Here is a 13779-nt window from a genome sequence, read left to right on the forward strand (position 1 = left end):
TAGACTGGACTACTGTAATGCGCTCTACGTGGGGCTTCCCTTGAAGACGGCCCGGAAGTTACAGCTGGTCCAACGTTCGGCCGCCAGACTAATAACGGGGGCGAGTTACAGGGAGAGATCTACTCCCCTGTTTAAGGAGCTCCACTGGCTGCCGTTCATCTTCCGGTCCCAATTCAAGGTGCAGACCATCATTTATAAAGCCCTAAACGGTTTGGGACCTGCCTACCTTCGTGACCGTATCTCCTACCATAAACCTGCCCGACCTCTCCGATCATCAGGGGAGGCCCTCCTGTCGCCACTACCTATATCTCAGGCTCGCCTTGTAGGAACAAGGGAGAGGGCCTTTTCTGCGGTGGCCCCTCGCTTGTGGAACTCGCTGCCCATTGAAATCAGGCAAGCCCCCACCCTTTTAGCCTTCAGGAAAGATTTAAAAACATGGCTCTTCCGGTGTGCTTTCGGAGAGTAAATGTTCTATGCTACTCCCCCCCGATATTTATCCTCTAGACTGGTTCACTATCTGATGTCCCGTCCCTCGAGGTTTTATTCTGATCCCTTTCTCACCCAGAGTTTTAATTTTTAATCTAGTTTTTAAATGTAGTATTCATGCGGCCCGCTCGTGTTATATTGCTGTTTTGATTTTATGTTGTACTGTTTATTTTATGTAATGTATTATTTAATTGTATTATGTTATGGTTTATTGTATTGTCTTGGGCATGGCCCCATGTAAGCCGCCCCGAGTCCCCATTGGGGAGATGGTGGCGGGGTATAAATAAAGTTTTATTATTATTATATTATTACTTGTCCAATGGTCAGGAATTCTGGGAGCTGAAGTCCAAAACATCTGGAGGATCACAAATTTGACACCACTGAAAAGGTACAACCATCAAGCCCTATTTAGTTTTCAAGATTAGGTCAGACTTGATGATTTTATTTTATTTACAGCCTAGGAACTGAAAATTAACTCAGAAATACCTCTGCAATCCATCCATGAAACTGTACAGACATTTTAAACAAAACAACTCAAATACATAAAACAGTAATAAAGTACAAAATCATGCCCATGTACAGATATCTATAGTTAGATTCATTATTTCCTCTACTTGTAAAACAATATTTTTTATTTTTCAATAGGTATAATATCAAGTTACTTGAAACAGGAGTCTCCAACGTATCAGACGAGAATGAAATGCAGTGTGACCTCATTCAGAAGGTTTATATAAGAATATTTATTTTCCTTCATAGCAAAGCAGCATATTGCTACAGTGTGGAGCATTATAACAAAACTGGATTCACAGCAGCTTCCATGCTCATGCCTCCAAAACAGATCCTGATTGGCTACATTGTTATTTTTCCCTGGGCCATTCTGCTTTTATCTGTAGGTTTAATGGCAACAATATAACTCTTTGTCATTGCTTAACGCATAGCTACTTCAATCATAATTCTTCAATTTTAAATATTTTATTAATATAAAATAGCTATGAATAAAGCTTTATGCAAGTAAAATAATATAGAAGGGCAGTTGGTTCTCGCAGAAGCAGAGGAAGCAGGAGGACATTTTTGCTCCCTGGCTTCAGGTAGGATTTGGCTAAGATTTGGCTAAGATTTTAAACTGAGTTTGGGCTTGGCTCCTGTGGTCAAAGTCTAACTGTTGTGTGACTGTTGTGTTGAAAGAGAGCCAGGTACTTAAGTTGATTGACAGCAGGCATTGTCCCCTGTTAATTGAGTTTCTGGGAAAGCTTTATTTGCCAGTGTGAGTTTCTGCCAGAGCCTGATCCCAGAAGGGCAGTTGGTTCTCGCAGAAGCAGAGGAAGCAGGAGGACATTTTTGCTCCCTGGCTTCAGGTAGGATTTGGCTAAGATTTGGCTAAGATTTTAAACTGAGTTTGGGCTTGGCTCCTGTGGTCAAAGTCTAACTGTTGTGTGACTGTTGTGTTGAAAAGGCACCTTTACTAACTATCCTTTGCAGTACATACAGGAAACAAAGCAACATAAACAAATACACAAAGACGTGGTTTGTTGCAGTCTGCACATAAAGTGCGTGCATATTACTTAACTGTACAAAGATCCCACTTGGCCACCACGCTCACCAAGAGATGCAACAAAAGCAAAACATTCCCATCACATGCACCAGCTGTGGCATGTTCCGCTTTTTCACACAAAAACTAGACAACTACATCTGCTCCAAATGCAAACAGATGACTCTGATGGAGCAGAGGATCCAACAGCTCGAGCACCGTATTAAGACCCTTAAGGACATTCAGGCACTCGAGCTCTTCTTGGACACTGCACAACACGCTGCTGTAGATCAGCAGCCTGCATCACACCAACACCACCAAGACCATGATCAGGAACCTTATGGGGAGATCAACTCAAAGGTAGACAACCCTCAGGCTTGGAAGGAGGTCACCCATAGAAGGAGACGCAGGACCAGGCAGCCTCCACAGAACTCCTCTGCTCAGCTGCATTTACACAACAGATTTGAAATTCTTACATCATTAACATACAATCAGGAAACACATCTTGTGGAGGACCACAGTTTCTTAGATACCACTCAGTGGACCATCCTGGATCAATGCGCAGGGGATAGCCCTGACAGGGACAGTGCATCACCACAGTCACACTTATGTAATCATGCAAATGCTCCATCCCCAATCATAGACCAGGAGCAACAGGAACATCCTTGGGAGAGTAATGGGCTCTCGGATGTATCTCAATGGATTGTCATTGATGAATGCACTGGGGATGTTGAGGAGGAGGACAACACTTTACACCTACATGATTCACTTCAACAGAAACACTCTTCAGGGGACATACACACTGTCTTGCACAAAAGGGACCCTGTCAATCCTCAAAGGAAACAGGTCTTGGTAGTAGGTGACTCCCTCCTTAGAGGAACGGAAGCCATCATTTCCAGACCGGATGGGATGGCTCGAGAAACATGCTGCCTCCCGGGGACAAAAATACACCATATCACTCAGAGGCTCAGCAGGCTCCTAAAGCCCCATCACCCTCCCCACCTTATGTTGATTCATGTAGGTACCAATGACACCGCTAGGCATACTTTTCAAAAGATCACAAATGATTTTCGAGCTCTGGGAACAAAGCTAAAACTGTATAATGTACATGTGATCTTTTCATCCCTCCTCCCCGTTGTAGGACATGGCTCTACAAGGGCCGGAAAAATAGTACAGGTCAATAACTGGCTCAGAAAATGGTGTCAAGAGGAGCATTTTGGCTTCCTTGACCATGGTCTACTCTTCCAAGAGGATGGACTACTGGCAAGCGATGGGGTGCATCTCACACAAGTAGGAAAACATCTTTTTGCACACAGACTCACAAACCTCATCAGGCGCACTTTAAACTAAATCCACTGGGGGAGGGGAACAACAGCCTGGCGAACACTATATTACCCACGACCACAGGGAACCGCCGTAAGGCTAAACGGAGGGCTGCACAAACACAGCAAGGACCAAGTACAGAGAGCACAATAATCCCAAATAAACAGTTCGAGGGGAGGTCACAGGGGCTTACATGTCTTTACACTAATGCTCAGAGCATGGGAAATAAGCAAGACGAACTCCAACTCCTAGCACAGCACCACACATACGATGTCATAGGCATCACTGAAACCTGGTGGGATGACTCCCATCACTGGAATTTAACCATTGAGGGCTATAACCTCTTTCACATAAATAGAACAAAGGGGAGAGGAGGGGGAGTAGCTTTATATGTCAAAAACAGTTACGTTGCAGAAGAAATGCAAGACTGTAATCCGGGAAACCAGCTTGAAAGCATCTGGATAAGAATCAAGGGAACCGGGACTCAAAAAGATCTTGTCGTGGGTGTCTACTACAGACCTCCGAGTCAGGATGAAGGACTTGATGAAGCCTTCTGTCAACAGCTGACCAAACAGGCACAAAGAAGAGATATAGTAGTCATGGGCGATTTCAATTATCCCGATATCTGCTGGAAAACAAACTCAGCCAAGAGTACAAAGTCCAACAAATTCCTCACTTGCCTTGCAGATAATTTTATGGTCCAGAAGGTAGAAGAGGCAACAAGGGGATCAGCAACTCTTGATCTAATCTTAACAAATGTGGAAGACCTGATCAATACAGTTGAAGTGGTTGGATCCTTAGGGGCAAGTGACCATGTGCTCCTGCAGTTTGCAATACAAAGGAATGCTGAAACTAAGACAAGTCAAACACGCATTCTGGACCATTCCATGGACGCCGATATTAAAAAACAAGGGAGTTAAGGATGGATGGGAGTTTTTCAAAAGTGAAATACTCAAGGCGCAAATGCAAACAGTGCCAACAAAGAAGAAAAATAAGACAAGTGCAAAGAAGCCAGAATGGATGTCCAAAGAACTTCTAACTGAGCTAAAGCTCAAAAGTGACATGCACAAGAAGTGGAAAAGGGGAGAAATCACCAAAGAAGAATTCAAACGTATAGCCAACTCCTGTAGGGAAAAGGTTCGCAAGGCTAAAGCGCAAAATGAGCTCAGGCTTGCCAGGGACATAAAAAACAACAAAAAAGGTTTTTTTGCTTATGTTGGTAGAAAAAGGAAGAACAAGGAGGCGATAGGGCCACTGCAAGGAGTAGATGGGGTGATGGTGACAGGGGATAGGGAAAAGGCAGAACTGCTTAATGCCTTCTTTGCCTCGGTCTTCTCACAAAAAGAAAGCCATCTTCAACCTCAGCAACATGGAATGGACGAAGGATTGGGGGAAATCCAACCCCAAATAGGGAAACAAGTTGTCCAGGAACACCTGGCCACTCTAAACGAATTCAAGTCCCCAGGGCCAGATCAGCTACATCCAAGAGTATTGAAGGAACTAGCGGAAGTTATTTCAGAACCACTGGCAATAATCTTCGAGAGTTCTTGGAGAACAGGAGAAGTCCCAGCAGATTGGAGGAGGGCGAATGTGGTCCCTATCTTCAAGAAGGGAAAAAAGAACGACCCAAACAATTACCGTCCGGTCAGCCTCACATCAATACCAGGCAAGATTCTGGAAAAGATCATTAAGGAAGTGGTCTGCAAACACTTAGAAACAAATGCGGTCATTGCTAATAGTCAACACGGATTTACCAAAAACAAGTCATGCCAGACTAATCTGATCTCTTTTTTCGATAGAGTTACGAGTTGGGTCGATACAGGGAATGCCGTGGATGTAGCATATCTAGATTTCAGTAAGGCCTTCGACAAAGTCCCCCACGACCTTCTGGCAAACAAACTAGTAAAATGTGGGCTAGACAAAACTACGGTTAGGTGGATCTGTAATTGGCTAAGCGAACGAACCCAAAGGGTGCTCACCAATGCGTCGTCTTCATCATGGAAAGAAGTGACAAGTGGAGTGCCGCAGGGCTCCGTCCTGGGCCCGGTTCTGTTCAACATCTTTATTAACGACTTAGACGAAGGGTTAGAAGGCACGATCATCAAGTTTGCAGATGACACCAAACTCGGAGGGATAGCTAACACTCCAGAAGACAGGAGCAGAATTCAAAATGATCTTGACAGACTAGAGAGATGGGCCGAAACTAACAAAATGAAGTTCAACAGGGACAAATGCAAGATACTTCACTTCGGCAGAAAAAATGGAAATCAAAGATACAGAATGGGGGACGCCTGGCTTGACAGCAGTGTGTGCGAAAAAGATCTTGGAGTCCTCGTGGACAACAAGTTAAACATGAGCCTACAATGTGATGCAGCAGCTAAAAAAGCCAATGGGATTTTGGCCTGCATCAATAGGGGAATAACGTCTAGATCCAGGGAAGTCATGCTCCCCCTCTATTCTGCCTTGGTCAGACCACACCTGGAATACTGTGTCCAGTTTTGGGCACCGCAGATGAAGGGAGATGCTGACAAGCTGGAAAGCGTCCAGAGGAGGGCAACTAAAATGATTAAGGGTCTGGAGAACAAGCCCTATGAGGAGAGGCTTAAAGAGCTGGGCATGTTTAGCCTGCAGAAGAGAAGGCTGAGAGGAGACATGATAGCCATGTACAAATATGTGAGGGGAAGTCATAGGGAGGAGGGAGCAAGCTTATTTTCTGCTGCCCTGCAGACTAGGACACGGAACAATGGCTTCAAACTACAGGAAAGGAGATTCCACCTGAACATCAGGAAGAACTTCCTCACTGTGAGGGCTGTTCGGCAGTGGAACTCTCTCCCCCGGGCCGTGGTGGAGGCTCCTTCTTTGGAGGCTTTTAAGCAGAGGCTGGATGGCCATCTGTCGGGGGTGCTTTGAATGCGATTTCCTGCTTCTTAGCGGGGGGTTGGACTAGATGGCCCTTGAGGTCTCTTCCAACTCTACTATTCTATGATTCTATGATTCTATGAAAACTGGATTCACAGCAGCTTCCATGCTCATGCCTCCAAAACAGATCCTGATTGGCTACATTGTTATTTTTCCCTGGGCCATTCTGCTTTTATCTGTAGGTTTAATGGCAACAATATAACTCTTTGTCATTGCTTAACGCATAGCTACTTCAATCATAATTCTTCAATTTTAAATATTTTATTAATATAAAATAGCTATGAATAAAGCTTTATGCAAGTAAAATAATATACAGAAAATTATAAACAATAATGCATTTCAATACACTGTATTTAATACATTTTGTCTCCCCCCTCAACTCTCACCATGGTTAACATCTCCTTTTGTCTTTGCTATAAAATGGACATTTTGAAGTAACTTTTTTGTACAGTCAGTATCATTAACAACGCCATTAAAACAGATTTCTCCAAAAGGTCAGCTGGTTTTGTTGCGGACATCAAGGAAACTATCCTTCATAAACAAACACAATATACGAATGCCATTCTGAAACACATTTTTATTGGTTTACATCATTCAATTATCTTAATTGAAATGTCAAGTTTTCAACTAGAACCATAAACTATGCTCTACTAAGACAAGTGTTTAAGCACAGATTATCTATGATCTCCACTTTTTGCCAATTTCCAATATACAGCTTCCAACTACATAGAGATGAGTTTTCTGACCTTTCTGATCTCCTAAAGATGGAAAGCAGCAATGGCAACTTGCAATTGTTGGGGTGGTTCTGCTACTGTTCTACACTGACACGTATAAGATAAGCCTAAATATAAAAGTATTCCACTTTATCTCATACTACTTGGCATATTTATGACATTTTAAAACATACAAACTTTAATTTCATACAAGCTAAATGCTAAAAACTTTATCCCTAAACAACAACTTGTAAACTGGTACACCCTACAGCAGAGCTTTCCAAACTGCGCATCAGGATGCACCAATGTGTCGCCTGTAGTCCACAGATGTGTCGCATAAAAAAGGCTTTACCCCCTCGGTCGTCATAAAGTCTGCCTGGCAAAAATACACTGTCAAAACCCTTCCAACAGATGGCCATCCAGCCTTAGTTCAAAAACATGCAAAGAAGGAGTGACCCTAGGCAGTCTAAACTGTACTAGTTTTGGAAGGGATCCCTCAAAAGGCATATAGATCAACTCTCTTCTGCCATTAAGGAAAACACAGTCAAAGCCCTCTCAACAGATGGTTATCCAGCCTCCATTTAAATACTTCCAGAGAGGTTCAATCACTACAGAAGTGGAGTGCTATTCAAGTGTACCGGTAGGTACTTCTATAACTTTCATAATGTCCGCAGTTCATTGATTGAATTGCAATAATTACCACTAAAATGAATAAGTTTCTAATTAAGACAAGAAAATCTGTTGACAATGGTGTTTGTGATGCTCACACACATTCTGGATACTGCTTTACAGCCAAACCTTTTTGCTTCTCAATTTGTGACTTTTTGGGTAAATAAAACATATCAATCCTTCAAAAAGAAAGTTTTTCAGTGTGTTTCTTATGCAGTCCAAAATTTCCATTTTTTTCCATGGGAAAAACTAAAAAATTGTCCTTGGGAGAAAAAAAATAAGATTTTTTTCACATCATCACATTTCTACATTATGCCTATAATATTCTTGATGTCACACTTTTATGTAATTAAATTGCATGTAACATCTCCTAAATGATACAAAAACTATCTAGAAACCAGAGGCAGTGAGAGAATAGAAATCAAACCATTCAAATATCAGTTCTCCAGTTTTTCTATTACTTAGAGTTGTTTTCTCTTTAAACACTGTGACCTTAGAAAGTCACAGCTTTGATGAGGTCTATTTTCAAAAACCAAGGAGTTCTTTCTGATTTCTGCTTTTACTTGAAATTATGCAAGTCAAATTTGTGCAGTTTTAGATGAACTTGCTACACTTGCAAGTGATCTTGTTGATGAAAACTTTGTTTCAGAATTTCACACTTATGAAGAAAGAAAATAGAAAGTAAGAGAGACAAAGGAAAAAAATTGAGATAAAGACCAATTTAGAATGCAAGAATCGCTTAGGATTCTAGGTCTTTGGTAGTCATATGGCATTTTCCAAATGTATGTCTCATACACAGAGGTAAGTAAGCAAGTTCATAATGAAAAAAAAACTCTAGAACTTGTTAAAAAGCTCAACAAGACTTGCCAAACCCTAACATACATTCTAACCCTAACATACATTCTATCTTACAGATGAGGCTTGTGAATAGAGACACACAATTAGCACAACACCAGTCATGGCTGAGTGGGCATTGTCCCCTGCCCACACACATCCAATGCCCACAGTTCTACATGCTCTTGTTAAAGTACTGAAAGCCAGAAATCACTATCTATTGCAAATCAGTCAAGCATTTACCAGTATATCTTCATTCATAACATTTATTCTCCTTATGTTGATATCAACAACTTCCTATGTTATAATGAACTTGGTAGCATACAATGAATGTACAATGAATCAAGAAATATACAGGAACTCAAATATGTTGCAAGAAGCCCTGGGTTGAAGACGTAATAGCTAAGACTTGATCACCTATCAGGACAAAAAAATTAATGCTTATGGTCTCTGCATCCCTATCAAAAAGGATCCAGTCTATGGGTTTGCTAGCTTCCTTTCTGAATATATAGATCCAAACAAATATGGTTAGGGGTGTGGATTTTTGCATGTTTCTACTAGTACTAATAGTTCCTATACCCCTACTAGCAAACCACAATAGTAACCTCACATACCTTGCATAGCAGTACAACAGGAAGTGTTACCTTTATATGACTGCTACCTTTAGAGACTCTGCATTTTTGTTACATGGCAGTAATCTATTTCCTTCTTCCAATATACAGAACTAAACAAAACCTTAAGATCAAAATATATCCTCAAAAAAAGGCCATGCCCATGCCTTCAAAATTCTTATGCAGCTATAGGACAAAATATCACCCCATGTAAGTTGCCCCGAGTCCCCGCAGGGAGATGATGGTGGGGTATAAATAAAGTTTATTATTATTATTGTTGTTATTATTATTATCGGGAGACCATACCAGCTAGATGGGGACAGCAGAAAGAAAAAGGCTATAGTAGCAGTGAAGGAAAGGACTGGATAAATATGTTGTTTGTGGCTGTGTACTTTTACTACTAATAAATTAACTACTCTTAAAGTTGCTGCAAAACTAACTTCAACTTTCAGCACCCTGTGAATCAATTCAATGACTTGTTTTAACACAGAGATACACTCCAACCACTAACTGGTAGCACAGACATAATCTCTCCATATATATTCAAATAATAATGCAATATAACTGCCTCTATCCAAGGGGGCTCCTGCCAACCTAGCAGTTCGAAAACATGCCAATGTGAGTAGATAAATAGGTACCACCCCAGCAGGAAGGTAACGGCGCTCCATGCAGTCATGCCGGCCACATGACCTTGGAGGTGTCTACGGACAACGCCGGCTCTTCGGCTTAGAAATGGAGATGAGCACCAACCCCCAGAGTCAGACATGACTGGACTTAATGTCAGGGGAAAACCTTTACCTTATCCAAGGGGGATATGTTCTAAGACCTTGCATGGATATACAGAACTGTGGGTAATACTAACACCTACTGAATGAAGACTTACAGCAGAAGGACTTGGAAAATGTTCAAAGAGGACATATCTTATCAGACATGAATAAAAAAGGCAACAGTTATTGGTTCCGCACATATGGTAGTTGTATTATAAAGACAATGTCACAGTGTTAAATGTTACCAAGCAACTTGACTTTATATTTTACCCAGTATATAATAAGGGTCTGGGCCTTTTTCTTTGTTAGCTGCAACATCAGTACGAGTTTTAAGATCTGCAAGGAGGACTTTTTGGTCCCAACACCTCCACTGGCACATTTGATAGCTACAGGAAAATACCTTCTTCATGGCTGCTTCTAGGCTGTGGAAAACCGTTTCCTTTTTAAACTTTTGTAGAATAAAGTTTTTAAATGTAACTTTGTTTTATATTTCTGTAAGTTGCCTTGGATCTCATCCCAGGAGAAAGACAAGCTATAAGTTAAATAAAGAAAACAATAAATATCATTTTCATCCCCTACAGCTTACTGACACAATCTCTTGCCTTTTAAGAGAAAACAAGCTTCTAAACATCTTTTTCACTGTGCTATCAGTGAAGATTAAATTATCTGTGTTCCTGTTTCGATTATTCTATTATTGTTTCTATCTAACCAAACATTGTGCCTATTGGTTTTTAGGGATATTTTTAGAATTGAATTATTTTGGGTTTTTTAAGTATTACAAGTCACCTTGGCAGCCACTGGAAGAGAAGAAATAATATTGTTACTGTTGTTCTCAGAAGATAAGAATTTGATACAGTACATACAGAAAAGCTTAAGCAATTGGTTGTTATGTGCACTCAGGTCATTCCAAAGTTAAGATGAACCTATCACAGGATTTCTTGGAAAGATTTGCTCAATTGAGATTTCATTTGCCCTCCTCTGAAGCTGAGAAAATGTGGAACACAGCATTTCTTTTTAAAAATGAAACAAATATGACAACTGGTTCACCTATTTCAAATTGTATAATGCATCTGCATCTTGCTTGATATGTAAAGTAAAGGTAAAGTTTTCCCCTGACGTTAAGTCCAGTCATGTCTGACTCTGGGGGTTGGTGCTCATCTCCATTTCTAAGCCGAAGAGCTGGCATTGTCCGTAGACAATGCCGTAGACAAGGTCATGTGGCCGGCATGACTGCATGGAGCGCTGTTACCTTCCCGCCGGAGCGGTACCTATTGATCTACTCACATTGGCATGTTTTCGAACTGCGAGGTTGGCAGAAGCTGGAGCTAACAGTGGTCACTCGCGCCACTCCTGGGGTTTGAACCTGGGACCTTTCGGTCTGCAAGTTCAGCAACTTAGTGCTTTAACACACTTCGCCACAGGGGCTACTGCTTGATATGTACAGTATTTGTATAGCTGTTCCATGTCTAGATCGATTATATTGCTTACTTTTCACCTTCTTCAGTTCTGTTGTATCCTTTATTGGAATTGAATTGTGGAATTTTACACGTGCTTGATATGTACAATTCCACAATTCCATTCCAATAAAGGATGCAACAGAACTGAAGAAGGTGAAAAGCAAGCAATATAATCGAGCTAGACATGGAACAGCTATACAAATACTACGCAATGACAAAAAGAGCAATACACAGCCCTATGCAAGTGTACTTATTAGTAAGCTCTACTGACTTTAATGGGTCTTCCTCCAGATAAGTGAGTATAAGACTACAGATTACCCATCCTTCTGTAATACTTAAACCAGAAAACATACAGTAAACGTGGATGAACCAAGCTAAATGCTAATGAGATCCTTCTCACACAAGAGCACTGTGCTAACCAGCATGTCCTAATAAAACAAGTAGCAGCAGTCGATTTAACTGAATTATGTTTAATTAGAACAATCAAACCTTTCTTTTCAGACTCGGTTATTAAGAAGGAACCCCTGGAAACATAACAGAAGTGTTTGATTACTTACTTCCAGACATCAAAGGCAGATTAAAATATAAAGCACTCCATACTAGATGCTGGGTCCAAATGATAGCAGGTGGCTGTCCCCACCATGCTCTGACTATACGTTAGTTTTTTTTCTGGCCTCTGCTGCAGTTTGGGTGCTACAACAGTCTTGTGGTACTTCAAACTTATTATTATGGGATAAAGCAGGGGAGGGAGGAGGCTTTATGACATAATGAAACTGTCAGTCTTAAGTCACCATGACACTCATGTTTTTGTTGCTGCTGCTGGCTCTTTCCCCCAAATGTGTTTTATACTTCTATGAAAGTTGGGTTCTGTACAGCCATCAACTACTAAAAAATACTGACCCTTGTAAAAAAACAAAACCAAAAAGTGCATGGCAGACTATTTGTTTATTCAGTAGCTGTCCCACAGAGTTCAAATAAACTTTCTTTCAAGTTTACCTTCATTAAGGACGCCCCAAAATGTAAAACAAGCAGATGCTTTCTTAACTTGCTACCCGGCTCTTTTTATTACCTTTTCTATTCAGACAGGTTTTTTAAAAAGGAAAGTTTCTAAGATGAGGGTGAACAAATTGAATGAAGGCGAACTAATTAAAATTGAATCCAGGATAGACAGAGGTACTCCTGGTCAGTCGCAAGGGTGAACAGGGTATAGGGTTACAGCCTGAGCTGGATGGAGTTACACTTCCCCTGAAGACACAGGTGGGAAGTTCTCCTGGACTCATTGCTGAGGCTGGAATCCCAAGTTTCAGTGGTGGCCAGGGGAGCCTTTGCACAAGTAAAACTTGTGCGCCAGTTGTGCCTGTACCTTGGGAAGTCAGACTTGGCCACAGTGGTCCATGCTCTAGTTACATCTTACATAGACTACTGCAACATGCTCTACGTGGGTTTGCCTATGAAGACTGTTAGGAAACTTCAAGTAGCCTGACTGCTAAGTGGAGCGGCATACAGGGAACATACAATGGCACTGTTATGTCAGCTCCACTGGCTGCCGACTTCCTTCTGAGCACAATTCAAAGTGCTGGCCTTAGCCTATAAACCTGAATGGTTCCGGTCCAGCTTACCTATCCAAACATATCTCCCTTTATAATCAGGTGCAATTGGCAGGGATGAGACAGGGCCTTCTCAGTGGTGGCCCTACAGCTGTGGAACTCCCCTCCCCAGTGACATTATAACAGCCCCCTCACTCTTAAGCTTTAGAAGAAATCTTAAGACCTGGTTATTTAAGCAAGCCTTTGGGATTAATATGACCCATAAGTATGACGGTATCTGTATAAGAACGCCAAAAGCAATTGGTGTAATGTTTATAAAGCTCAGCTGGTGCTAGACCTTTGATATGTTTTAATCATCTGAAAGATTATTTATAATTGATACGTATATGTATTGTCAAAGGCTTTCATGGCTGGGATCACTGGGTTGCTGAGTATCTTTCAGGCTGTATGGCCATGTTCCAGAAGCTTCTCTAGAATCATAGAATAGTAGAGTTGGAAGAGACCTCATGGGCCATCCAGTCCAACCCCCTGCCAAGAAGCAGGAAATCGCATTCAAAGCACCCCCGACAGATGGCCATCCAGCCTCTGCTTAAAAGCCTCCAAGGAAGGAGCCTCCACCACAGCCCGGGGGAGAGAGTTCCACTGTCGAACAGCCCTCACAGTGAGGAAGTTCTTCCTGATGTTCAGGTGGAATCTCCTTTCCTGTAGTTTGAAGCCATTGTTCCGTGTCCTAGTCTGCAGGGTAGCAGAAAACAAGCTTGCTCCCTCCTCCCTATGACTTCCCTTCACGTATTTGTACATGGCTATCATGTCTCCTCTCAGCCTTCTCTTCTGCAGGCTAAACATGCCAAGCTCTTTAAGCCGCTCCTCATAGGGCTTGTTCTCCAGACCCTTAATCATTTTAGTCGCCCTCCTCTGGACGCTT

At 41.7% G+C, this 13779-nt stretch overlaps 1 protein-coding gene across 5 annotated transcripts in view; it reads right to left on the minus strand.

The window, feature by feature from the left end:
* osbpl9 (oxysterol binding protein like 9) overlaps nt 1–13779 on the minus strand; it is a 99276-nt gene that overhangs the window by 83968 nt on the left and 1529 nt on the right. The window contains exon 1 of one of the 5 annotated variants that reach the window (XM_062978312.1): nt 11865–11998. The exons of the other annotated variants lie outside the window; for them this stretch is intronic. The gene's annotated coding sequence lies outside the window, so the exon portion shown is untranslated. Of the gene's footprint in view, nt 1–11864; nt 11999–13779 lie in introns of those variants that run through there. 5 annotated transcript variants of the gene reach the window in all.

This window comes from Anolis carolinensis, chromosome 4, assembly GCF_035594765.1.
Source record: "Anolis carolinensis isolate JA03-04 chromosome 4, rAnoCar3.1.pri, whole genome shotgun sequence".
NCBI lineage: Eukaryota > Metazoa > Chordata > Lepidosauria > Squamata > Dactyloidae > Anolis > Anolis carolinensis.